The sequence below is a fragment of the Podarcis cretensis genome, assembly GCF_951804945.1.
Source record: "Podarcis cretensis genome assembly, chromosome: 12".
Taxonomy (NCBI): domain Eukaryota; kingdom Metazoa; phylum Chordata; class Lepidosauria; order Squamata; family Lacertidae; genus Podarcis; species Podarcis cretensis.
In genome coordinates, this window is record NC_137181.1 from 60,340,467 (window position 1) to 60,367,200 (window position 26,734).

Here is a 26,734-nt window from a genome sequence, read left to right on the forward strand (position 1 = left end):
GTATACCACTGGCAAGTTCTTTGTTGAAAAGGAATCCCTTGCAGTGTGTTTGTTCTCATCTTGTGGCAAAGTGTATTCTAGATTGCATTGATCAATCTTTGGGCACACCCAGTGCTCCACTGCTATTGCCCACTGCAAAGGATGACAAGCTGTTTTTCAGAGAAGCTTGTCCACAAGCATCAATCCGTTCACTGAGGAATCCCAGATGAGCTTCCAAAAAGGACCCAAAGGTTCTTTAGAACACAGTTTTTCAAACCACAGCCACAAAATAAATGGTAAGATCCCTGGAAAATATTCTGGATATATGTGGAACAAATTTGTAATGCCTGCCAACCATCCAACTGCCATCGTGTCACAGGTTGACAAGGGGCACAAATTGTCCCTTGGCCAAGCTTACATTGGCTGACTGTTTCTGCCTTGTGGGTGCTGGATGGACAGGAGGTTAAGAGCCACTTTCTGCTGCTTGGCTCATAAAGCTCAGATTATGCGCAACAGCTTCTGATCAAATTAAACCTCATAACCAAGAGCTTTATTGCAAAGCTTTTAAGAATAAATGGTGCCATTACTTTTGAGAAGATAATGGGGTTTATGGAAACATGGCATTATATTCTCACTAAAAAAAGTAAAAAGAATAAATACATGCACACCACCCAAGTACCAGATCTATATTTTATAGACTGTTCTGCTTAAAGTTGGAGAATGCTAGAGTATGAGAAGGAGAAATGGATTGGTGCATGCTGCCAACAGCACTGAAGTTCCTCTCTTCTCAACAGATCTATTCTTTAAAATGTGTGTTGGCGTAAGCAGGACCATTACATTCCTGTTAGGAAAGAAACTGCATCTATCTTTATCCTCCTCAGAAGCAGAGTATCCTTATCACTTGTAAGGTGTCAGTACTTACCTACGATCATTTATATGGGCATCAAAGCACCTCACCTTCCATCATCTGCATGACAAACATGCAAGTTCCCTTTTAAAGCGAGCAGAAGCCACTTGGGGAAGGGCAATCAGGATTGGAGCACATATGTGGTCCAGTTGCCCTTGCCCCAAAGCAGGCCCCCCTCCACCCTGTAAAGGCGTATTTCAAACTCCACAGAAGGAAAGCCACTGGCATGGTGATTTGGACCAGGGAAATGGTGGCTGAAGGGACAGTGAAACACACTTTGTTCACTGACCCTGAAAGCAGACAAATGTGCAGGTGCTTGTCTATGACAGCTTCCATATTTGTATTGTGATGCTCAGCTAGAGCTCACAGATTTCGGCGGAGGCTCCTTCCGCTAATGTTTTGCTGCCAACAGAGAGGCACATCCTCATCCCAAACTATTAATTGCTGCACTCAACAGGGCACATGCAGGTGGATTGGGGCAAATATGTTTTTTGTTACTCATAAAAAAGAAATGGAGAAATGAACACAGATATTTTCTTGTTGTGTGTAATGATTATGAACTACTAGGGGCTGTACACATGCTCACCTTGGTTGCCTACACTGCCAACCCACCAGCTCTTGCCAAATTCCCTCCAGCTCTTGCCAAACTCCCCCTCTAGACCTTGCTAACCCCCACCCCCATAACCTCTCAGACCAGGGGTGAGGAGCTTTTCTAGCTCCCACCTTGTGGGCCAAACTTGACTGGTGTGCGAGGCAGCCCACCTGCCAATATCCCAGCAAGAGAGGTAGCTGATCCTTTCAGGCTTTTGGGACCCTTCCCCCACTTTCCCTCTGCTTCTCCACCACTTTAGTGGTACAAGAGAAAACGGCAGTGAGGGTCATAAATCCACTTCTCCTTTGCACCCCCAAAGTTGTAATGCAGAAGGAGAGGAGGATTGCAAAAGATTTAGACCTTCTCCTTTCCCCTTCATGCCACCACCATAGCCATGTGGGGTTAAGAGGGTGTCGAGCAGGAGCAGTAGTGCAGGGAAGAGGACAGAAAGTGGAGGTCAACCTGGGATCAGGGCAGCCGCAGCAGCAGATTACCAGGCTGGCCAGCCGCCACTTCTGGTTGCTACCCTCCTCATTTCGCTCCTTCTGCTGGACCAACTCTCTGCTCTAAATCACAGAATCATAGAATTGAGGCAGGGCGATCGTGGCGGCAGAGGTCTGCGGTGAACGTTTATAAAGCTCAACAGCTTTGGGTGGGTGCTCTTTCTAAAAAAAGATGAGCAGCTTTGGGTGGGTGCTCCCCCTAAAAGAAGCTCAACAACTTTTCTAAATAAAAAAGCCCTGTCAATGTCCTTTTTAAATTGTGGTGCCCAGAATTGGACACAATATTCCAAGTGTGGTCTGAGTAAGGTAGAATAGAGTGGTACTATTACTTCCCTTGATCTGGACATTAGACGTCTGTTGATTCAGCCTAAAAGAGTATTCACTTTTTTTGCTGCTGCATCACACTGTTGACTCATGTGAAGCTTGTGGTCCACCAAGACCCCTAGATCCCTTTCACATGTACTGCTAGTAAGCCAGGTGTGTCTCATCCTATATTTGTGCATCTGGTTCTTCCTGCCTAAGTGCAGAACCTTACATTTGTCCCTATCAAAATTCATTTTGTTAGCTTGCTGTTAAGGTCATTTTGAATTCTGATTCTTCCTTCTACACTACAGCATTAGCTACCACTCCCAGTTTGGTGACATCTGCAAATCTGATGAGCATCCCCTCAGTTCCTTCATCCAGGTTGTTTATAAAGATGTTGAACAACAACAGGCCCAGGACAGAACCCTGTGCCACCCTACTTGTCACTTTTTATCAGGATGACGGGGAACCATAATGACTACTCTTTGGGTTCGGTCAGTCAACCAGCTACAAATCCCCCTAACAGTTATCTCGTTAAACCCACATTTTACCATCTTCCTCATGAGAATATCATGGGGGACTTTGTCAAAAGTCTTACTGAAATCATAGAATCATAGAATCATAGAGTTGGAAGAGACCACAAGGGCCATCGAGTCCAACCCCCTGCCAAGCAGGAAACACCATCAGAGCACTCCTGACATATGGTTGTCAAGCCTCTGCTTAAAGACCTCCAAAGAAGGAGACTCCACCACACTCCTTGGCAGCAAATTCCACTGTCAAACAGCTCTTACTGTCAGGAAGTTCTTCCTAATGTTTAGGTGGAATCTTCTTTCTTGTAGTTTGGATCCATTGCTCCGTGTCCGCTTCTCTGGAGCAGCAGAAAACAACCTTTCTCCCTCCTCTATGTGACATCCTTTTATATATTTGAACATGGCTATCAAATCACCCCTTAACCTCCTCTTCTCCAGGCTAAACATGCCCAGCTCCCTTAGCTGTTCCTCATAAGGCATCGTTTCCAGGCCTTTGACCATTTTGGTTGCCCTCCTCTGGACACGTTCCAGTTTGTCAGTGTCCTTCTTGAACTGTGGTGCCCAGAATCAAGATACACTATGTCCACAGCATTCCCCTGATCCACCAAGTTTGTAATTCCATCAAAAAAGGAAATCAGATTGGTCTGTCATGACTTATTTTGAGAAACCCATGCTGGCTCTTAGTAATCACAGCATCCTTTTCTAAATGCTCACTTCAGCCTTGTCCTTTTAATTATCCCAGTGACCTGAAATGTTTTATACTGTGATGCCAATAAAGGTATTTGATTTGATTTGAAATGCTCACAGACCGACTGTTGAATCATCTGTTCTAGGGCCTTCCCTGGTACTAATGTCAAGCTCACTGGTTGGCAGTTACCTAGGTATTCCTTTTTCTCATTTTTTGAAGATGGGGACAACATTTGCCTGCCTCCAGTTTGTAGGGACCTCATCTGTTCTCCAAGATTTCTCAAAGATCATAGACAAAGCTTCTGTAATTACATCCGAAAGCTCCTTTAGTACCCTTGGATGCAGCTCATCAGGCCCTGGAGATATGAATTCAATTAAAGTAGCTACGTGTTCCCTTACTACCTTTTCCTATCTTGGGCTGCAGCTCCCTCCTTACATCATGTATTGTGTTATCACCAGGTTGGGCATCACTTTCCTTTTGGGTGAAGACAACGGCAAAGTAGGTGTTAAGTAGTTCCGTCTTCTCTCTGTCACCCAATAGCATTTCCCCATCTTCCCCATGCAGAGGACCTACCACTGGCTTGTTCTTCCTCTTACTTTGGACATAGCCAAAAAGACTTTTTTTATTATTTCTAATGGCTGGGTGGTAGCAAAAACAGCAGATCCTCAAGCTGGACAGGGAAGCCAAAGGTGGCCAGTGGCAGTACCGGCCAGCCTGGGGTTCTGAATCTGGAGGCAGGGAGCCCAAGACTGGCAGGCAGAGGATCCAGCAGAGCTGGAGTGCTGCAGCAGCCTATTCTAGCAAACCTCCATGGCTCACCTGGGTGCTCATCTACCACCTCTCATCACACTGTAATTTACAACCTAAACACACAAAGATTTAAGAGACAAACACTTTCAAGATGAAGGGCTGCAGTCACATAGTGGTGCAACCATACCCTCCAACTTTTCTCCTATGAAAATAGTGACTTCCCATTCCATAATGATAATTTTATAATGAATCAGACCGGACACGGGTTAGAGCTCAACGTCGAGCCTACCAAGTGGCAATGGCGACGGCGAAGAGGGCCTTCTTCGCCGCCTCCATTGCATCTGCAGAAAACAGCAGCAGGAGACTTTTTCAGGTGGTTCGCAGTTTATCGGAACCACCTGTACCACCGGGGCCTGGTAGGGACCCCAAGATCTCCTGCAATGCTTTTGCAAAGTTTTTTGCAGATAAAATCGCTCAGATTCAGAAGGAGGTAGACTGCACAGTGGGAGCAGGGCCAGGGCGGGAGAGTGCTAGAGTTCTGTCTGGTCCTGTTATGTGGGATCAATTCCAATCTGTTACCTCCGAGGATGTGGACAGGCTGCTTGGACGAGTGAAACCGACCACCTGTCTCCTTGATCCTTGCCCATCCTGGCTGATAAAAGCGAGCCGGGAAGGGCTGGGCAATGGGCTTTGCGGGGTGATGAATGCTTCCCTCTGTGAGGGAGCCTTCCCAGACCCGCTGAAAGAGGCGGTCATTAAACCGCTTCTTAAAAAAACATCTTTAGACCCGGCCAATTTGGCCAACTATCGCCCAGTCTCAAATCTGCCATTCTTGGGCAAGGTGATTGAGCGGGTGGTTGCTGAACAACTCCAAGCATGCCTGGAGGAAACGGACCATTTGGATCCCTTCCAATCGGGATTCAGGCCTCACCATGGGACTGAAACTGCCTTGGTCGCGCTGGTTGATGATCTCCGGCGGGCTAGGGACAAAGGTGAGAGCTGTTTCCTAGTTCTGCTGGATCTCTCAGCGGCATTTGATACCATCGACCATAACATCCTTCTGGACCGTCTAGAGGGGCTGGGAGCTGGGGGCACTGTCATACAGTGGTTCCGCTCCTTCCTCCTGGGCCGTGTCCAGAAAGTGGTGGTGGGGGGTGAGTGTTCAGACCCCTGGGCTCTCACTTGTGGGGTGCCTCAGGGTTCTGTCCTCTCCCCCATGCTTTTTAATATCTATACGAAGCCGCTGGGAGAGATCATCAGGGGGTTTGGACTGGGTGTTCATCAGTATGCAGATGACACCCAGCTCTACCTCTCCTTTAAATCAGAACCAGTGAAGGCGGTGAAGGTCCTGTGTGAGTGCCTGGAGGCGGTTGGAGGTTGGATGGCGGCTAACAGATTGAGGTTGAATCCTGACAAGACAGAAGTACTGTTTTTGGGGGACAGGAGGCGGGCAGGTGTGGAGGATTCCCTGGTCCTGAATGGGGTAACTGTGCCCCTGAAGGACCAGGTGCGCAGCCTGGGAGTCATTTTGGACTCACAGCTGTCCATGGAGGCGCAGGTTAACTCTGTGTCCAGGGCAGCTGTCTACCAGCTCCACCTGGTACGCAGGCTAAGACCCTACCTCCCCGCGGACTGTCTCGCCAGAGTGGTGCATGCTCTGGTTATCTCACGCTTGGACTACTGCAACGCGCTCTACGTGGGGCTACCTTTGAAGGTGACCCGGAAACTGCAATTAATCCAGAATGCGGCAGCTAGACTGGTGACTGGGAGTGGCCGCCGGGACCACATAACACCGGTTCTGAGAGATCTGCACTGGCTCCCAGTACGTTTCCGAGCACGATTCAAAGTGTTGGTGCTTACCTTTAAAGCCCTAAACGGCCTCGGTCCTGGATACCTGAAGGAGCGTCTCCACCCCCATCGTTCAGCCCGGACACTGAGATCCAGCACCGAGGGCCTTCTGGCGGTTCCCTCATTGCGAGAAGTGAGGCTACAGGGAACCAGACAGAGGGCCTTCTCGGTAGTGGCGCCCGACCTGTGGAACGCCCTCCCATCAGATGTCAAAGAGATAAAGAATTACCTGACATTCAGAAGACATCTTAAGGCAGCCCTGTTCAGGGAAGTTTTTAATATGTAATGCTGTACTGTTTTTAACACTGATTGGGAGCCGCCCAGAGTGGCTGGGGAAACTCAGCCAGATGGGCGGGGTATAAATAATAAATTATTATTATTATTATTATTATTATTATTATTATTATTATTATTATTTTACTATTTATACCCCACGGGTTGCTCTAACCACAACATATATAAAAACAAAATAAAATGTAAACATTAAAAATATATTGGAAGACACAAGATTTACCCACCCGGGAAGAATGGCAGATGAAGTTGATGGACTATATGGAACTGGCGGAAATGACTGGCAGAATTCGAGACCAGGGAGAAGAGTTGGTGGAAGAAGACTGGAAAAAGTTTAAAGATTATTTATGGAAATACTGTAAAATCAATGAATGCTAGAAAAATGTTCGGATGAAGTTATATGGCTTTAGTAGAAACGTTATAAGGAATTAAGTACAAATAGATTAATAGAGTATTAAAGGAAAAAATAAGGTTAGAATGTGCTAAGATAATTATAGGATAGAAAACAGAGGAAGATGGAAAGGAATTGCTGAAACAATTGACAGAAGTGGAATACAAAAAGGGAGGTGTGAGGAGGTCGTGGAAATAAGTGATGAAAGATAAGATATTGAAATTATTTGATGTGTTTTAAATTGTTTTTGTTTTGTTAGTTCAATGTGTTAGTGTTATGTAGTGTTTTTGTATTGTATTGTATTGTTTTTCCTTTTTTGTAGTGTTTAAATTGTTGGAAAACTAATAAATATTATTAAAAAAAAATTAAAAAAATATTTCCTATACAGGATTGCCTTCAGATAGTTCAGGGGTTGGATAACTCCAGACTCTAAGGAAAACTGGGACATTCTGGAATCAAACAGAAACCGGGACAGCTTCTCTAAATCAGAGATGTCCCTAGAAAATAGGGACGCTGGGGGAGCTGTGCAACCATATGCCTGGGTTCTGCCTGCCCTTTCAGGATATGGAGGACATGAGGTTGGCTTCCAGTTTAACCATAAACCTGGTGTAAAAATTCAGCTTCGACCTAAACTTCCAAAACTGTTAAGTAAAACCGGGGGTGGGAACTGGCAAGCCAGAAATCAGGCAATAGAAGTGCAAAAAACAATGACAGGCTGAATCAAATGCATTCCAGTCTTTCAGTGTCTTTTAACCTCAAGTGCCTGAAATTAGTTGGATTTCTGTCAACTCTGACTAATTTCAGACACGTGGGGTGAAAAGGCAGTGACATGTGCAATTGAAAAGCAATGACATAAACTCCCCAGGCATAATCTTTCTTGGCCCATAACGAGTGCCTGTCAAGTGGGCCTGATTTGCAGACCAGGCTCTTCACCATCTCTCCTGAAAACTCCCTCCCTCCCCCATTCCTTCTCTTCAGGCACCTGCTAAATGCCCAAGAATACACACACCCGAGCACTGATAACAGGCAAACTGTTGGCAACAACACAAAACTGGGCATGTTGATGATTCCCTTATTCTCACTTGCAGTTTCAACTGGACATGACGGGAGCTCTGATTGCACAGGAGAGGGGACTTGATAGGCAATCTGTTTGGAAGCTTTTCTTAACCCCTCCCCCCCCACTGCTTTCCTGATTAAAAACTGCCCCACCCAGCTGCTACACGCCCTGTGGTACCTAAATGTCATTCCCCCCAATATATGAAAGTATAAAGGTAATATCAGAAATTTGTAAGAAAAACCAACCTATATAAAACTGCCCCTCAAAGGTCATTACTGTGCCCCTCTGAGGTCTGCTCCTGAGCCAGCTGCCTAGTTGGCCCTGCATGAACGGCAGAAGCAGCTGAAGAGCAGGGCGCTGCTCACCTAGATTTTGCTGGCATGCAGCTAGCTCATTCTTTTCCTCAATTTTGCTCAAAGATGGTCTTAGGGGGGAAATGCATCTAAAAATAGTATTTTCTGACAGGATGTATATGGATTGTGACTAACATTGTGTGCAACTGCTTCCCAAACCAGCAGGAGGAGTGCACAGGATGTAGAGCACAGAAACAATCTTTATCTTTTCACCCAGCACCAAGAGCCAGGCTGTGTCCAGTTTCCCAAAATGTCCTGTGTTAGGAAATTCTACCAGTATATCTAAGAACTCTAGATGCTCTTCTGTTTCCCCCTGTTTGACCTGCCAGGCCACAGTGTTGGCTGGTGCCCACTGGCACTGGCAGGCCACACAGCAGCAAGACCCAGTGACAGGCAGAGCCAGCTAATTCTCATTTTGTCTCCATCTTCCTCCATCCTCTACACTGAGACTATGGACGAGGAAGCAGGAGGCTGGATGAAGGCAGATTAAGCTTGTGGGGCAGTGCCCTATTTGTCCTTATGGACCAATCCCCACAGCATGCCTACCTGCTACACCTAACATCATGCATGACATTTATTACTATTTATTGTAGGAGTGCAGGGCAGCAAACAAAACCACAATTTAAAAATGAAAACCAAGCAAAAACATTCTGAAACGTATACAAAATTCTAAAAACCCAGCTGACAAATTGTAGTGATGGCCACCGGCTCAGAAGGTTTAGGATTAGACAGATTCAGGGAAGATAAGGCTATCATTGGTTTTATACCACCTGTACTGTTGGAGTAGCTGTTAGCATTCGTTTTTCTAGAGAGACAATGGAGTGTGCCTCCAAGGGTGAAGCCATATCTCTGGAGTATCACAGCGCCTGCTGTAGCTGCAGAGACTGGTACCTAGCAGCTGCTGCCTCCAGTGTTGCTTTTACTGCATTCATTAGTAACACTGAAGTGACCTTGCTGGGGTGCAAGCCTGAGATGTGTGTCCTGGGCTGCCCAGAAGACACCCACCCCAGCCTGCCTCGCTGATGTGGTCCAAAGGAATGCAGAGAAATAGGTTTGGCACCAGTTTGGCGGCTGGAAGGAGGCATATAAAACACCATTCAACTTTCTTAGGGAATCCACTCCTGATTTGTGTAGGGTTACTCCTTGGTCTTTCCTTCTCCCAAGGCTGATGGTATGGAGGTTGTATGCCTCTGAACACCACTTGCTGGGAAGTGTAGATGGTGAGAGCCCAGTTGCACTTGGGTGCTGCTTGTGGGCTTCCCATGGCCATGTGGTTGACTGCAGTGAGCACAGAGTGCTGGACCAGATGGGACTTTGGTTCATGTGCTTAACTGGGCTTCGAAACCCATCAGCACACCTAGAAGTCAGAGTGTCATCCTCTTTTGCTGCAGCTGTCTTTCAGAAGGACAGAAGTCATTTTGTTTCTGCATTAAGGCAAAGTGGAATTAATTTGCCCCCAGTTGTGCTATGGCAGTTTGGAAAGAAGGCTATCAAGACTTTCTGCTACTTTCCTGTGCAATTCACACAGGAGGGGGTAGGGGTGGGAGTTGGAAATCCCACCACCACATATACTCAAAATGTGAGCTTGGAAATAAATTCCATGAAGTGATCTCGACATTCTGACAGCTGCAATTTATCATCATAAATTACTGTGCTTGCTGCAAAGTTTCTTTCATATGAAGACAGTGATCCTCCTAAATTGCCTAGTGCCCTCTTCAATAATTATCTTAGTTTTCAAAGATATAGATATCCTAGATAAAGGACATCTCAATCCATAGACAAATAGAAGAACTTGGATCTCATTGTACATCTGCGGAAATACCCATGCATAGCTCTATTAGTCTTTAGATGAGGGTCATTTGTTCAGCCAAAATGTCACAGTGCATTACTTAAAGGGAGAAATTGGTGAGGGTGCATCAGACAGGTTACGCAGCAGTAAACAAGCCTGTCTTTTATGTATCTTCTTCATTTTAATCAATGTATACTTTATATTTCCTGTATGGAAGCTGCTTTTCTGCATTTTCTACTACCACTGTGCTTTGAAGACCTGTGTAGTGCTCCAATCCATGTGATAAGAGCATTAGAAGCCCACTGTCAGGAAGTGGTTACAGTGTTGGACTGGAACTGGGAAACTCAGGCTCAAATCCACACTCTCTCGTGAGACTCCCTGGATGAATTTGGGGAACTCATTCTCTGCCTAACCCACCTCACAGGGCTGTTGAGAGGATAACATGCTGGGTGAGGTGAGGGGAACTGTTTGAAAGGTAATTAGAAACAGCAATGATAATACAGTCTGGATCTGTGGCTGCTCCCTAAAATCACCCTGAAAACTGCTCCTGAGGATTGCGAGACACTGAGTAATGGGGAGCTGGAAGAGGACATCAGCTAAAATCAACAGCCCCCCCCCCCATAGGAGCAGAAGGGATCTGCCAGATCCTAGCTTATTTAAGTAAACTAAAATTAAGGTAATCACAACAACACACTGCAGGGGGGTTTCTTGCACATTGTGCTATTACAGCAGAAATCTATTCATCTAACTGACCAACGAAGGAAAACATACAACTTATTTTGACTTTTAATGGAACACTGATCCATACAGTCGTACCTTGGAATCCATTCCAGAAGTCCATTCAACTTCCAAAACGTTTGAAAACCAAAACACAGCTTTTGATTGGCTGCTTGGGGGAAGGGTTTTTGGAATTCTTTTGTGATAAAGTCGTTATATTGGACTGGAGGGAGGCTGTTTTTGACATTTGTGGAAGGGAAATGTGTGGAAGGGAAAATGATTGAACTTGAGGTGTCTGGTTTAAGATTGGGAAACATCACCTAGCAGAATGAGGAGCAGCTAGATATTATTCTGGACTACAGCTGGATAGCATCCTGGAGCACTTTGAATATTTTGAATAATCTTTATAAATACAATTGACAGAGAATCAGAAGTCCTCTTTACTTCTTTATTTCTCTCTTCTCTTTTTCTTTTCATTTCCCCCCTTCTTTTTCTTCTTCTTTTTTAACTACTTTGCTTTTGCTTAAGGTTTGTTTTGTTCTTTGATGCCCTCTACTCTGAATTAATGAGGGCATGTACATGAAGGCGATGGCTGGCTGGTGAAAGACCCTGTGCGAGACGCAGGGAAGAGAAAATCTCCCAGGCTGGGAGGCTGGGAGAAGTAAGAAGCTCCCAGGTGAAAGCTGGGAGGGTCCACCCCCTTCTGTTTGAGACACCTTTGAGAGGGCTTTGTAATCCCATCTCTTTTGCTTTTAGATTAGTTTGTTCTTTATTGTATTGTATGATGAAAAAATTCAGTAAAACATTATGCAGAAAGAAAGAAAGAGAAATAAACCACATTGGTCTATCTCTATTGGAGATGCAGCAGCAAGAACAATCTTAGTTATCATAAGAAGAAGAGAGCTTGACTCTCAACATAAGCTGTTGTGTGAAGTGAATTTGGCTTTCATCCTAGCCACTATGGCCATTCTTTCAGTGATGGACGATAGCTCAGAGGCAGACCATATTGGAGGAAGGGCTGTGGCTCAGTGTTAGAGCATCTGCTTTGCATGCATGAAGTCCTAAGTTCACTCCCTGACATCTGCAGTTAAAAGGATCAGCAGGGGGTGATAGAAAGACCTTCTGCCTGAGCCTTTAGAGAGCCACCTGCACCCAAAGTAAACAGTACTTATAGGCTATACAGACAAAGAGTCTGACCTAGTATGAGGCAACTTCCTATGTTCCAATCCTGAAACCTCTTCATTCTCACAACCTTCATCATCTCGGCATCAACATATAAAATTACTTTTGCCTGTTGGGTTCTTATACATTTCTCTGTGTTTTGCCTTGAGAAACAGACTTACTCAGTCCATGCTATCTGAGTACCAAATGACACATGGCTCTTCTATAGCCCTATAGAATGGCATCAGACATGATGCTGTCTTCTCCCCAAACAATGTATGTTCCATGGTAGTGTTTACAGTATTACCTGCATCTATTAAGACTTGGTGCCTCCGTGGGACAGAGGAAAAGGTTAACAACTACCAGCTCTTGATTTAAAAGTGGCCTTAAATCAACTCTCCCCCCTCCCCCAGTTATTATACTAATAGTGATATTGTGTGGAGGGAGAAACAGTTGTGTCACTGGGATGATGGTGGAGCACAGGGCCAGAATGCGCTGCTGAACCTCTCCTTCTAAAAGGACTCTCTGGAAAAATGTGCAAGTTTATGACAACATGTAGCTTTATTTTATGCATCTACAAAACAGTGATAATTCATCATGGCATTAATATAATCTTTTCATCATTCTTTCTTATGTCTGTATTGCGCATAGCAGTCCTGGTACACCTGAGCTACGATTAAACAAATAGGAGCCTTCCAAAAATTTATAGAAGCCTTTGGTTAATATATTTTATCACTCCTGTGCCTGCCAGTAGCACATTGCATCCCCCAGCAGTGAAACCTCTGCAGAGCTAGAAAAGCAGGGAAAATTATAAGCAATACAATTTCTGAAATCACAAAAATGATTCCACTTAAGACTTCCCACACCTGTATGAATCATGGATTTAGAACCTGCCAGTTCAGTGCTAGCCTTCTGATAGATTTAAGAGTCAGCAGGTCATACCTATGTGCAGAGGAGGAATTGGAAGTTCATACCCAAAGGCTGGGCCAGAAAATTTATTTCTCTCCCACTATTCTCTCCATTGTATTGCCACACAATCCCATCCCACATCAGGGCTCTCATCCCTATTGTTACCTCTCTCATACATTTTGGTATCCTCTCATGAATATTGTGAGAATATCTTCAGGCAGAGCTCTTTGCCTGGCCTGTTCCCAGAGATGGAGGGGGAAGGAAACTCAAACCTTTGGAATGCAAAGCATGTGCTCTACCATTCAGCCAGGCCTTTTCCCAATAAAACAGCACCATGTGCATGTAAAGTAGACAATTCTTTGAGCTTACCATAGTAGTAAAAATTGTAATAATCCATGTTATGTTCCATTAGTCTTGTCATGTTTTATGCTACAGCCCATCATTCTTGCAGATATGATGTGATGCTATGTGTCAGAATACCAACAATTATTTGGTACGGATGAAATGCTGCTCTGCTCCATTTGTGGAGAATGTGGGGTTGCTTGACATACATCAATGGACAGCCCTCATGAATGCAGCCCTGAGTTGTACAAAAATGTAATTAATACATTCTTAGCCCTACATACAAGAGCAGGTATGGTCCAGACACAGGTTGACCATCTGCTTGTGAGATCCAAGTTTCTCAGGAAACATCATAATAGCTGCTCTGTTGGAGTGCTGGGTACTTTGTCAGTAAGGGAGTTCTGGCAAAAACCCACCCTTGCCTTCACTGGGGGCTGCCTTGGAGAAAACTCGGGTTTCTAAGAGGTGAAAGGAAAAAAGTGTATACTCAAGTTTCTGCTCACCACAGTGACTTTTGGCCAACATAGACATCTTCAATTCACGGTACTTGCAGAGATGATATGCCCATCAGTGCCCATTAAACTAAATGTCAAGTTTTGGAATAAGTAAGTGTCAAGCTGAATAGGCAGTCATTAGCACATGAATAACATTGTCCCAATTTCCTTTTTAAGTAGCAAAGAACTAAGAAAGTTTTCTTGCTATGGAAATATGTATCGGGACTGCAACAATGAGCGCACTGGAGACTAGCTAAGCAAGCGGAAGGACATTCTGGCCTAGGCACAGTCCCAAGGAACTTTAGGAAATTCTATGCCCCCACTCCCAGGAACAATGTGGAAAGAGGAAAAGTAGCCTGTTAACAGTCATCAGGCAGAGAAGGACCAGCTGTGGGATCCCCACACCCAGGGGCAAAACTAGGCTTTATTTCACCAGAGTCAAAGACCCAGTCTGGCACCCCCCCCCCATTTGTGTACACTTATACACAGGATGGGAGGCTCAATGGTGCCCCTCTGGAGACTTCACCCGGGACAAAAACTCTGATTAGCCCCCCCCCCCCGCTCTAGTTAGTAACCGAAAGTTGCACCATAACTACAGAAGTCATTTTGACCTCTGCCAACAGCACAAGGACGCAGGTGGCGCTGTGGGTTAAAGCCTCAGCGCCTAGGACTTGCCGATCGAAAGGTCGGCGGTTCGAATCCCTGCGGCGGGGTGCGCTCCCGCTGCTCGGTCCCAGCGCCTGCCAACCTAGCAGTTCGAAAGCACCTCCGGGTGCAAGTAGATAAATAGGGACCGCTTACCAGCGGGAAGGTAAACGGCGTTTCCGTGTGCGGCTCTGGCTCGCCAGAGCAGCGATGTCACGCTGGCCACGTGACCCGGAAGTGTCTCCGGACAGCGCTGGCCCCTGGCCTCTTAAGTGAGATGGGCGCACAACCCCAGAGTCTGTCAAGACTGGCCCGTACGGGCAGGGGTACCTTTACCCTTTACCTTTAACAGCACAAGGGTACAGAGTACTTCCATGTATATTTTAGTGTGCAGTCCTGAACAAATTTACCTCAGAACACTGGGATTTACTTTCAAGTAAATGTGCACAGGGTTGCTAACATGTTGTAAGCTGCCTTGAAGTTCATTTGGTCAACTATCGAGATATAAGTCTATAGAATATATAGTCCAATTGTATGTATTTGTATCCCACTTTTGTAACATGCATGGTTCCTCACACCCCGCCATTTTAACCTTACAAAACCCTGTGGAGCAGTTAAACTGAGAGAGAGCAATAGGCCCAATGTTGCCCAGTGAGCTTCATGGCTGAGTGAGGATACGAACCTGGGTCATGCCTGTCCTAGTCTAGCACTCTACTTACTGCACCATGCTAAATCCACTTTTGCCTCTAGTAGGTATCAAGATATAAGAAATGCCTGGAGTGACCTATGGCAATAGGTAAACATTTGATCATGCTGCTTAAATGAAAACAAAAACAGAAAACCCTACCCATTTTCTATTAAGTCAAGTGTCAACTGCACCTTTGTGCTTAGTGCATACATGACTACAAGCATCACTCATCCATCATCCATCAAGTGCTAACTAGCAGTGTGATCATGAGGCACAGAACTTCCATATCACTTCATAGCAACATTTTCAATGAGGATAACTAAGTCAACACGTTTTTGATTAATCAAGCAGCATACTGTGTGAAATAAGCCCTCGCTGCAAACTGCACCTTGGCTCGAAGACCTGCTGTATTCATAAGTTCTGACACAAATCTTAGGAAATGATACTGTACTGTCAATTGAACTGCTTTGCCATTCTTTGGTTTGTTAAATCTGGGGTGCTCAAAGAGGGGTCATGAATCATACAGAGTCATGAGAAATGCTATCTTAGAAGTAGCTTCATTAGCCAGAACAGCTGAAATAGTTTGGGTTGTGTGGTCAAATCCATACTAACACAACTATTGTGCTTGCTGAACTTGGGCCATGCTGCTCGGGGGTTCACCTGGGCAATGTGCAACATGGGAGAATCTACAGGGCAGTTCATGCAGTCATGTTTAGTGCCTGCTTGTGCGAGTGAAGCATTGTAGAGTTTCCTCCACAGATAGAATGTTCATATAAACTCAAGCACAATGCTTTTCTATCATTTGAGATGTCCTCTTGTCAGGCATTAATACTGTTTAGACTGTGAGAAAAGAATGCTACTGAAAAAAGGAAAGAAAGGCAGGAAAAAGAATATCAGCTCACAGCTATAGCAGTGGCAAAACTTTGTTTCCATCTGAAAATCTCCGTTGGTGGTTGATGTACAATGAGAGGCTTTGGTCCTGAGCCAGTTCCCAGCATCAGACATTGTAATTAATTGTCAGCTGGCAAACTCACTGAAAAGCCAACAGCTAAGAAGCAAGACTACAGCTCTCATTCCTAGGCTTCATCTCCACAATTGTGAAATTTTGGCACAGAAATGAAGGTGCTACAAGGCAAAAACTGTGTGGAACCTTTCATTAGTGCTAACATTCACTTTCTGGTTGTTTTTAATGTCAAAGAAACCGAAAAGTTGAATTTAGAAACAACCTAATGTTCACTGAGGTCCGTTCTTAACCTGAAACTGTTCTTAACCTGAAGCACCACTTTAGCTAATGGGGCCTCCTGCTGCTACTGTGCCACCAGAGCACAATTTCTGTTCTCATCCTAAAGCAAAGTTTTTAACCTGAAGCATTATTTCTGGCTTAGCACAGTCTGTAACCTGAAGCATATGTAACCTGAAGCGTATGTAACCTGAGGTACCACTGTATCTGGTTAACTACAGTTAATCATACCACACACCACATGGAGTTATCTAATTGTTGTCTGCTCTAAAATGCTCTAAAATGTATGTTTCTTATTGCGTTTCCACGCACTCTGGTTTCCGTCACGGTGTTCTGTTGCACCAGAAGCAGTTTAGTCATGCTGGCCACATGACCCAGAAAGCTGTCTGTGGATGAACGCCGGCTCCCTCGGCCTGAAAGTGAGATGAGCACCGCACCCCATAGTCGCCATTGACTGGACTTAACTGTCCAGGGGTCCTTAACCTTTACTTACTGTATTCTTTTGATTTGACTTCTGTTTTTGATATTTTTTGAATGTTGCAAACTGCTTAGATAATTTCTTTGAAATATCAAGTGATCTATAAATTATCTAAATAATAACGAGCAAACCAACAAACCAATTTGTGATCCAACAAATTGAAACATAGCCCCTTTGCCTTACATGATGCCCCTCCTGCTGTTGTTGACGCCCATTTGTCTTGAGAGACAATGGAGGGATGAATTCAAAGCACTGGAGTGACCTCACCAGGCCACAAGCCGGAATCGTGTATATGAAGGTCCTAGACTGCCCAGATGTCAAGACCACCACCCCTCGGCCTTGGAAAGCAGAGCAAGACTTTTGGCACCAGCTTGGCTGCAGGAGTTGCTGAAAGGAGGCATACAAGGTGCCATCCAACCATCTGAGGGACTCCACTTTGGATAAGCACAGGGTTTACAGTGAAGGTTTAGGATCAGAGTATTTCTTCTTCAAAATGGGCTACCTTCCCAGGTTGACAAGCCCCATTTGCCCCTCACTTCCCTCTACTGTATGGGGTGTTCGGGGAGGGGGTAGTACCTCTAGATGCTGTCAGCATTCAACAGCAGCCACACCCCAGGAACAGCTTTGAATGGCTGGCTAAACCAGGTGAGGGTAGCTGATGGGTCTCAAACCCTCAGTGAGTGAGGGACTTCCCTGCATGTGAAGACAGGCTCCAGTAGTAGACAGCATGATTGTCCAAGCATTTGATACAAGTTACACATAGGGGGCTATAATCTGCTTGGAGGGTCACATGCCACTGTGCGTCTGCCATACAGAAGTTGCTTAATTATTTCATACAGTGCTAAAAATGATGGGCAGGGGGAGCACAAACTCTTTGGTGGCACACTCTGCATGCATCCAGGTTATTTGTTTCCTCTATCTAAACGTTCTTTATGGATTTACTGAATAACACAAACAAACCACATGCAATTACCGTATTTTTCTCCCTATAGGACGCACCTAGGTTTTTTTTTGGGGGGGGGGAATAAAGAAAAAAAAATTATCCCCCCCCCCAGCTGTGGCTGCAGCAGAGCCCTGCAGGAACTCCCGCAAGGCTCCCTGGGCTGCGGATGTCTGCCCCGCACTCCAGGCAGCAGGCTGCTATCCGCAGCCTAGGGAGCTCTGCGGGAACTCCCGCGGGCTCCCCAGGCTTGCTGATAGCTTCCTGAAGCCTGGAGAGCGAGAGGGGTCGGTGCGCACCGACCCCCTCGCTCTCCAAGCTTCAGCGAAAGCCTGCATTCACCCCATAGGACGCACACAGATTTCCCCTTCATTTTTGGAAAAAATGTGTCCTATAGGGCGTAAAATATGGTACATCCCACAAGATGGAGAAGGACAAACATTTAAAAGGAGGAAAGGAAGAAGAGAAAGCAGGGAAATAAGCAAGGGAAGCTCATTTCCATTTTGAATACAGTATTAGTTACTCAACTTTTTACCATCCCCCCTCCCCCGGTTCCTGTCCATTTTCTTTGGAATCCAGGAGTGGATTTAAGCTTTTTAATCAACCCACAACACTGATTTCTGAACAGAGGGGAGTCCAAACAGGCCTGCTATTAAGCACGGACTGTTAATTGTCCTTCTCTAGCAAATCACAGCAGCAGTTAAAGGCAGCATTATCTTGGCTTTTGCAGAAATGACCTTTGAAATTATATTAAACATCCATAATTGATTGCGCTGATTTCCAGACAATTGTTTTAAATAAAAAAAAGCCAGTTGTGGTCTGCTTTCTCTTTGCTACATGGGAAATGTCCATGGCATGTTTTATTTTGGTTTGCTTGGTCTCCAGAATTGCACAAATTAATGAAAATTTTTCTAAAACAATCTGTAATTTAATCTTTAATTACATTACAATCATGTTTGTAAACATAATAAAGGAGGTTGCTCACAGAGATTAGGCCAGTTCAAGTGGTGCACTAGCCACATCAGGCGTGGAATTGAAATGTGCGGTTGGAAGAGCTGTGCAATGCAGCACCTGCTGGGCTCTGCCATTTCAGACAGCAGGTGAACTGCATTTCTGAATGATCTGAATGGTCCCCTACATGCAAAACAAAACAAAATACAACTCTCCCTTAACATTTTCCAACCAAGGAAACAACTTGTCAGGGAACTGGAACAGTTTTTAGATGGGGGCAGACTGCCAACAGCACATGACACCTCTGCAAAAACATCTGCACCAGCTGCTTAGATGCTACCAAGTCCTGAATAACTTGGGACCAGGATATCTTAGGGCTGCCTGAACCCTTATGGCCCAGCCTGGTCACTGAGATCATCCCTCCCCCTGTTTCACAGAGGCCCAACTGACCTCAACTGACCTCAAAGCTGAGGAACATTCTTCAAGCAGAGATTCAGCTTGACTCTCAGGTCTCTCCGGCAGTCCTTTGTAGCTTTGTAGCTGTTTAATTTTCAGTCATCTGATCTATCTGTATTCTTGATATATTTTATAATATGGCACCAGAAAGAAGACTGAATAAACCCCTGACTTGCTCTGAGAGTGACCTGCTGGTTTGATTGTCCCTATTTTCAACAAATGATGTGTCGCCAGTAGGAGTATCTGATTTTTCTCTTGAAGCCTTAAGCAAGGAAAAGGGATGAAGATGTCTTGTGGAAGAGGAGCAAACTCAAGAGCGTACTATCAATACTATCTCCAGCATCCACCTGCCCACCGGTGAACAAAGGCGGGCAGCATTACACCCCCTGGGAAGGCAGATTTACTGGGAGCTAAGTCAGGCAGAAGTATTTTTCTCCCCTCTTTTGGGGGCCTTGAGGATGCTGAGGAAGACTTTCCTGATCTGAAGGAGGAGGGGCAGGGAGCACCCCATCCTGTCTACCCCCTCTATTCTGAATGGAAAAGAAGGGACAAGACTTGGGAAATTGTTGGGAAGTATGAAAAACTGAGTCTGACATGACTTTTCCTTAGGCTTGTTGGCGGAAGATCGGGCCTTCTTCTTATCCCTAGTATCCACCAGGTGAGGTTCCAGAGATTCCCCAAAGAGTTCGGACCCTGAAAAGGTAATGAGATCATAAAGGATTGTGACGCAGTGTCAACACCCCACTGTCATAACCAGATTTTCTTGTAGGCCACTGTGGAAGTAGCTAAGGACCATGCATCAATGGCAGAGTGTCCATGGAAGGGTCTGCAGCCAATGCTGAAGCACAGGTCATCTTCTTCAAGGGATCCTTAATAAACTTGGGAATAACTGCATGTGATCTCATCTCTACAGCTCACTGCTTTAAACACATAAATACAGAGAAGGTGGTGGAAACCTGAAAGGCACAAGCATTGGCCTCGAATGCAGGCCTCAGGGACGCTTCCACTCTTCTCACATGGATACCTGGGACCCCTTCGCCTTCTGAAGGGAGTACCAAGGATGAAGCCAGGACCACCATGGTGGATAATCACTGGACCTCTGAGGTGATTCATAAACTTATCTGGAAAGATACAATAGCATGTTTCTTTCCCCATTTGCAAGGAGCCTAAGCTCTGTGTGGGGGTTCCTCATTCCGCATCCCAAGGTTTCTCAAAGGCCTTGGGGAAGGGAACAGAGACAGGCTTAGCTGCTGTGGCAGGAAGAGCTTTGGTTGCTTCCAAGGGCCCCGTAGGGGATTCGGGGGGGGGGCTGTCTCTTCCTCTGGCAATTGCAGCACCTGACAGGCTTTTTAAAGAAAGGCATAAAAACCTCAGCAGAGAACCCCCCAGGTTGCTTCTTAACCTCAATCACTTCCTCTTCTGAGAGCTCCCTCTCTTTCAGGCAGTTCCCCAGAGGCCACCCACTGGGCTGCAGTGGCGCCCGGAGACCTGGGGAGTAGAAGCGACGTCTCCTGTTGAACTACTGCCTGAGGAACAGATGTCTTAGCGTGTTTTGGTGGCAAGGGAGGGTCAACCAGAAAGGGCTCCTGGGACCTTGGATGCGAGGGGCACGAGGGGGGCTTTGTGTGGTGAATAGCCCCTCTTTCCCCTGTGGCTGCGTGTGGACTGCTTGTACATGCATTTACTGTTATGGTGACGAAGCAAGCTGGTCCAGGTGTAAAAACCCGCAGAGGGAATAATTAATCTCTGTGGAAATCAACCCCTTCATCCAAGAAAGCAGTCTGGGGAAATTTCGAGGGGGGGGGGCTTCCATGCTCATCCCTGCCTGTTCTGTCAAAGAACCTGGAGAATCACCCAAGGCTGCTTGCCTGGGATCTCAAAATGTCTAGGCCTCCTCCATTGTGCCAACATCGTGAGGAGAGAGGCTGCCCTACTGAGGCAAAGTCATTCTGCGCACAGGAAATGAATGCAACTGAACACACTGCAGTTGTTGCTCAAACTCCCAATTTGTGCTGGGACCTGAAGGTGCAGCAACAATTCAGCCACTCGAGGCAGGCAGAGAGCACAGAGAGTGTGAAAGTCACTAGACCAACAGGTGCAGCAATCACATCTCTAGGAGCTATTGGGGCCTCCTGAAGAAATGATGAGTTGTTGAAACAAAATGGTGTTCCATTTTGGGCGGGAAACACAAGCTCCTGGCCCTGTCGCCTCTAGACAATTCCTCCTGTGCCTGACTGACAATCAGGTCAGAATCCAGCTGCCCCCTATCCTCTTCCCTTCCCCAGACACTAGAGTGGGGACGGGGAGGGGAGAGAAACACAAAGAGATTGAAATAGAAATGAAGAAGCTGGGGGGGGGGGCATCCAACAGGAAAACAGAGTGAAAAACTCACTCAGAAAGGTGATCTAGCAAACAGCATGAATGAGAGGACTAGAACAAAGGGAAAATCCACATAAAAGAAGCACTCAAGCAAGCATTTTTCTCCACACAGAGAAAGAGACACGAAGGCCCAAAGCATCCCTTGCAGCAAGCAGGGTCAGTGTGGAAAGACAGGATGATGCCTCTTCTCTGGGAGGACGTTGCAAGTTGAAGACCCTGCCTGTCTCCAGTAGGGGGAGTCATCCCTATCAGGAATGGCGTCCCCCTCCATCTGGTAAATTCCAAATTCACAAAGTGAATTCTCTTTTTCTTCCCTATTTATGGAATTCTCTCCTTGAACAGGGATGCAGTGCCAACTTTTCTTTCTCTCCCGTTGAGCTCCATATTCATCCCTCCCATTCCTCCCCTTTCCCGTTTGTTTTCCCCACTGTCTATTTTTGACTGCATTCTATTTAGGACACGGACCTGTTTATTCTTCTTACATGGGCAAGTGGTCACATCTGTCAGTGTCATGGGCACCGGTCACAAACTGGCTGCTGTGGCAAAACACAAAATGGCAGCCATGTCCAAAAGCAAATAAAAAGAAACAGGACCACAAAATGATTTGGGTATGCTCCTCCCTCAGCCACGCCATCAGGGGGCAGAAAAGTTACCGCCATCAGCTACTGCCGCATTTGCTCCCAGAGAGAGCTTTGTAGTTCTCCTTTGTTCAGAACAGAAGGCCAAATGGGTGTCTAATCCTGGCATCCAATGATATTTAGACATGTTCAATGCAAGAGAGGCTAAACTGGTACAAATATGAACTAAGTATGAAGAGGGTTTTTGAAGTGCTATCTTTTGAGACCCTTTGTGGGCACCATAGAAGGTATAAAAGCAGGCACCCACATTGGTGATACCCAGATGGACCCTGATGGTGCCATATAGATAAGTACTTAATTCACTTTAAGATTATTTAGGACCTTTTCAGTTTGGGTTTGGGTTTTCTTTATTGTTCCTTGTCACTGCCTCAAACCAGAGCCAAGGGAAAATGGAATTCTGTAGCTGCAGAAGGCAACACTGTGTTAGAAAAACAGAAGTGAATGCAGAGTTATTAAATTAAGGACAAAGTGCACACGCTAAATAAATAGAAAAGGAAACAGAAGGCAATCCAAGCTGTTGTGCTTTGCCTCGCATTTTCAGATATTTAATACCTTGCAAAACAGTTTTATCATAATTCTGTGGTGGCTGGCAGGAATGTATTTTCTTAAATCCCCATTCTACACATGCAGGCCTTTTTACAGCTGGCTTAAGTGATCCAGTAGTAACTGTTTATACTGCCTTGTATGAAAACAGGTCAGCACTTGGAAGCGTGCCCTGGCTCCCACTGAGTGCAGCGATTACCAGGGCACCACGGGGGGGGGGGGGAGCAGCAATCAGCGCGCAGCAAACTCAGTGGGAGCCAAGGAACTCCTCTAAGTCTTGCCGCCCACTCAGGTTCTCTGGCTGGGGACTGTGTGCCAGAACTCCTCCCTTTTGGAGGTGGAGGGGGGCAGAGCACTGCCTCCTGCACTTTAGACTACCTGAGGGGGCTGCTTCCCCTTGCATCATGGGTGGGCTGGTTCTGTCCATATCCATTGGTACCTCACAAAACAGAGACACCTTGTTCTTAAAAATGGTCTTTGCCCTCACATATCAGCCGCTCTCACCTAGCAGGTTTTGCTGAAAACAATGAAATCAGTGGGAACAATTAATATGGTTGCTGTTCATTTTCATTCACAGCATACAGATACTGTGAGCACTGTGAGGCACCTGGAGGGTGAGGGGGTACTTATCTAACTTTTCACAGGTGATCAGCTCTTAAGGATATGGGACAGGTACAGCAGAAAAAGCTATAACAGAACATTGCCTTTTCTTAATGACAGCCCTCAGCTAATACCTCTCCAGCTCAGTTCAGCTCATCTAAATCCACTTTGGGGAGATGATTTCTCTCTCACACAGGCCTTGGCTGGTAGGAGTGTTCTTGAAGCGCCTGCTCACCAGCAACATTAGGCCACCTAAATAGAGATGCAAGCCTAGGAACAAACTGCATTTCTGCAGTTATTAAGTTCCTTCTTTTTCCAGTCGTAACCAATACAGTCATTAGGAAGATAAAGAATAGCCTCCCCCCCTTTGTTTCCCAACTGGGGGCATGTGACCCCCTGGAGGGCCCCAGGATATTCCAAGGGGGCCAAAGGCAAAAATTGAGCAAATGGGATCACAGCATGAGGCTAGGGGGCCACAAAGGGAAGTGAGAAGTGGAGATTTTGCTTCCTGCTTGGCAGGGGGTTGGACTCGATGGCCCTTGTGGTCTCTTCCAACTCTAGGATTCTATGATTCTATGATTTTTTTAAAAAAAATCCTGATTAGCTGGCTATCGGCTTGGCCAATCAGAAGTGGGTAAGGGGCACCCCTCCAGGGCCCAGCCCTCCTTTTTCCAGGTGAATTTTCTTGGAGCAGTTCTGGTTTGTTTCCGGGGGGAGAGGGCGACTGCAGAGGCTCCTGTTTTGACCCATAGAGCCCGAAATCCAGAACCCCCAGGTCAGGTAAGTGTGGTGTGGGGTGGCAATAGGAAGGGCTGGGCAAGGGGACCTGCTTGTCTGCCTGGGGCTCTGATGTGCCGCCCCCAAGGTAAGTCCCACCAGGGGCGCCCCCCCTGCCCCCGGCTACGCTTCTGGGTTGGAAGGCCATCTGCCATGGATGCTTCAGTAGAGTTTCCTATGTTGAGGGGGTTGCACTAGAAGGATGACCCCGGGGTCCCTTCCAGATCTGTTTTTCTGCTTCAACAATATTTCATCATGTCCTTACCATTTTATGTAATTGTATTTTGTATATATTATAAAATTCTAAACAAACATGTTCTATTTACAAACAAAACATTTAAATAGCTACCTTTCTACCGGTAGGACGGGGTGGGGGGCACAGGAAGGAAACAAGGTTGGAAGGGGGCCACGGTCGCAAAAAGGTTGGGAAACACTGGTCTATTGCACACTGCAGAAATGTTTTGGTGTATGGTGCTGTATAATCTGGTTTGATTTTGTGTTAGCATGTGTTGGTGACAACATACAGGTTCAGTGTAGGTGGGAGGGGCTTATATTTTGGATTGTGTTAGTTAGATCCCAAAATATAATCAACACACTCAATTTTCCAATAAATGTACAGGCCTCCTTTCTTCCCATTTTAACAAAATTAGTGAATTTTATCATACTTAAAATGTTATAGGCTTCTAAACAAGATGGGAAACGTACAGCTTATATTCTCTTCATTTCCTTAAACTACGGTAATTGCAGGGATGGTACAGCTTAGGTGTTAATACTTGCATTCTTAAACAAGGTGGTACTTTCTATCAGTTTCCTAACCTTTTATAGCTTTCACTCCTGAGGCTCCTCTAGTATTATAGCAGACCCAGGGGATCACCACACCCCTCATAACTGGTTTGGGATTCTTCTCTTTCCAGAAGATCACTCTCCTCCTTACTGAACAGAGACGCAAGTAGAGTCTTCCCTCACATCTCTCTACTCCTGTCCCCAGTTCAGCTTCCCAGCTTTTCTCTTGTCTGTATAATCCTAAGAAGACTTAAGAGCTTCAAACTAAGCCCAAGGAGTTCCTTCTCTGGGTGGAGATATTCCTCACAGTGGATCTTACGCACCCCAACCCTCAACTGTCTTCCTTTTTCCCTCCCTAAGTGCTGACTTCACCCCCTCTGACTAGCTGTACCTACAGCCAATCAGAAGGAGGCTACAGTCCCGCACTCTGGCAGAATCCCGTTGCACAGCATCACCAAACTCTGGTCTACCTGAGCTTTCCAGCACAGTGGATAAAGGAAGCAACAGGATAAGAACTAACTAGAAGGAGTAGGAGCAAAACCCATTGCTTCCTTCAATACAGTGGTACCTCAGGTTACAGACTCCGCTAACCCAGAAATAGTACCTCGGGTTAAGAACTTTGCTTCAGGGTGAGAACAGAAATCGTGCTCCGGCGGCACGGTGGCAGCAGGAGGCCCCATTAGCTAAAGTGGTGCTTCAGGTTAAGAACAGTTTCAGGTTAAGAACGGACCTCCGGAACAAATTAAGTTCTTAACCCGAGGTACCACTGTAATATTAAAATTGTACGAAATATTAAAGTTGCACCCAACCCCCATGGAGGCCATTCTCCAGAGGAGGACTGAACTTCTTCAGCAGTTCCTGAGGTTTACAAAGAACCCTTATTTGTAGGGACAAGCCCTCATATGCAAGCTGTAAAAGAGTGTAAGAACTGCCCTGTTGGATCAAACTGCAAGCAAGGCATAAAGTTCTTCCCGTGGACTGTGCTCATCAACAGGCACTCAGATGGATGCAAATCCTGAAGACAGAAGTGGCATTTTGGTATTGTGGTATTGGTTTTGCAGAAGAAGTGAGCCCTTTAATTTCCCCATTTTGCATTCTGTTTGTTTGTAATAAGATAGCCCATTCAATGTTAAGATTCATCATTATGAAATCAAGTTCAGTTCTGCATCTCAAGAACTGCAGCTCAACTCCTGCATTTGTTATCAAAAGGGAGGAATAAACAAAGGAATTGGCAAATGCTGAATATATTGCAATGTAATATGCTATGTTATAGATTATTTCTATGCCACCTTTTCAGCCAAACAGCCCTCAACACAGTTCACAAAAGTTAACAGAAATACAATTCCCTGCTATATTTTAAGCCCCACATTTGTCGTCAAGAAAGTCAAGAAAGCGAAAGAAATTATTCCTTCCTGTTCAGGATTTGATGGAGAGTTCTAATGGTTTAGGTTTATTTCTTTACCTTGCATAACCAGGAGACATTTAATGCACAAGATACTTAGCACACATTAAAATTCTTCTAAAAGCCAAAGCTTTTAGCTTTCCAAAATGCAAATCATATTAATGAGAAAAAAGCAAAACTAAACTCAGAGAGCTAGGAAGACAAATTAAAGCCAATAAAGTTTGCGAGGAAAAAAGATGTGTTCTAAAAGAACTGCAGAAGACTATTCTGAAGCAATGCAAATGTCAAAGCCCATACCCAGCACTGATTAATAAAATGCTAACAGGAACTGTTGCTGGTTGTGGTGCTGTGTCATATCCTGGGACCTCAACACAGTTTATAAAGACTAATTAAACACCCGATGCCCCCACAAAAAGCAATAGGCAAACATTATTATACCTATTAAGTACAAATAAAGCAAAGTTGTGATGTTTAATTACAGAGAACACTTCATTAACAAATAGTTTTTCTCCACAAAAATGTTACATTGTCTAGTATGTTAGGAACAAAACTTTAACATTTATTTTTTAAATTAAGGAGAGATTAATGGCACCTGAATTTGCCAAAGCAG

The 26,734-nt window shown here is 45.4% G+C and overlaps 1 protein-coding gene across 8 annotated transcripts in view; it reads right to left on the minus strand.

The window, feature by feature from the left end:
• Positions 1-26,734, minus strand: part of TPK1 (thiamin pyrophosphokinase 1) — a 260,760-nt gene that overhangs the window by 8,173 nt on the left and 225,853 nt on the right. Inside the window, exon 9 of one of the 8 annotated variants that reach the window (XR_013832110.1) lies at positions 13,426-13,568. The exons of the other annotated variants lie outside the window; for them this stretch is intronic. The gene's annotated coding sequence lies outside the window, so the exon portion shown is untranslated. The remainder of the gene's footprint in view (positions 1-13,425; positions 13,569-26,734) is intronic. 8 annotated transcript variants of the gene reach the window in all.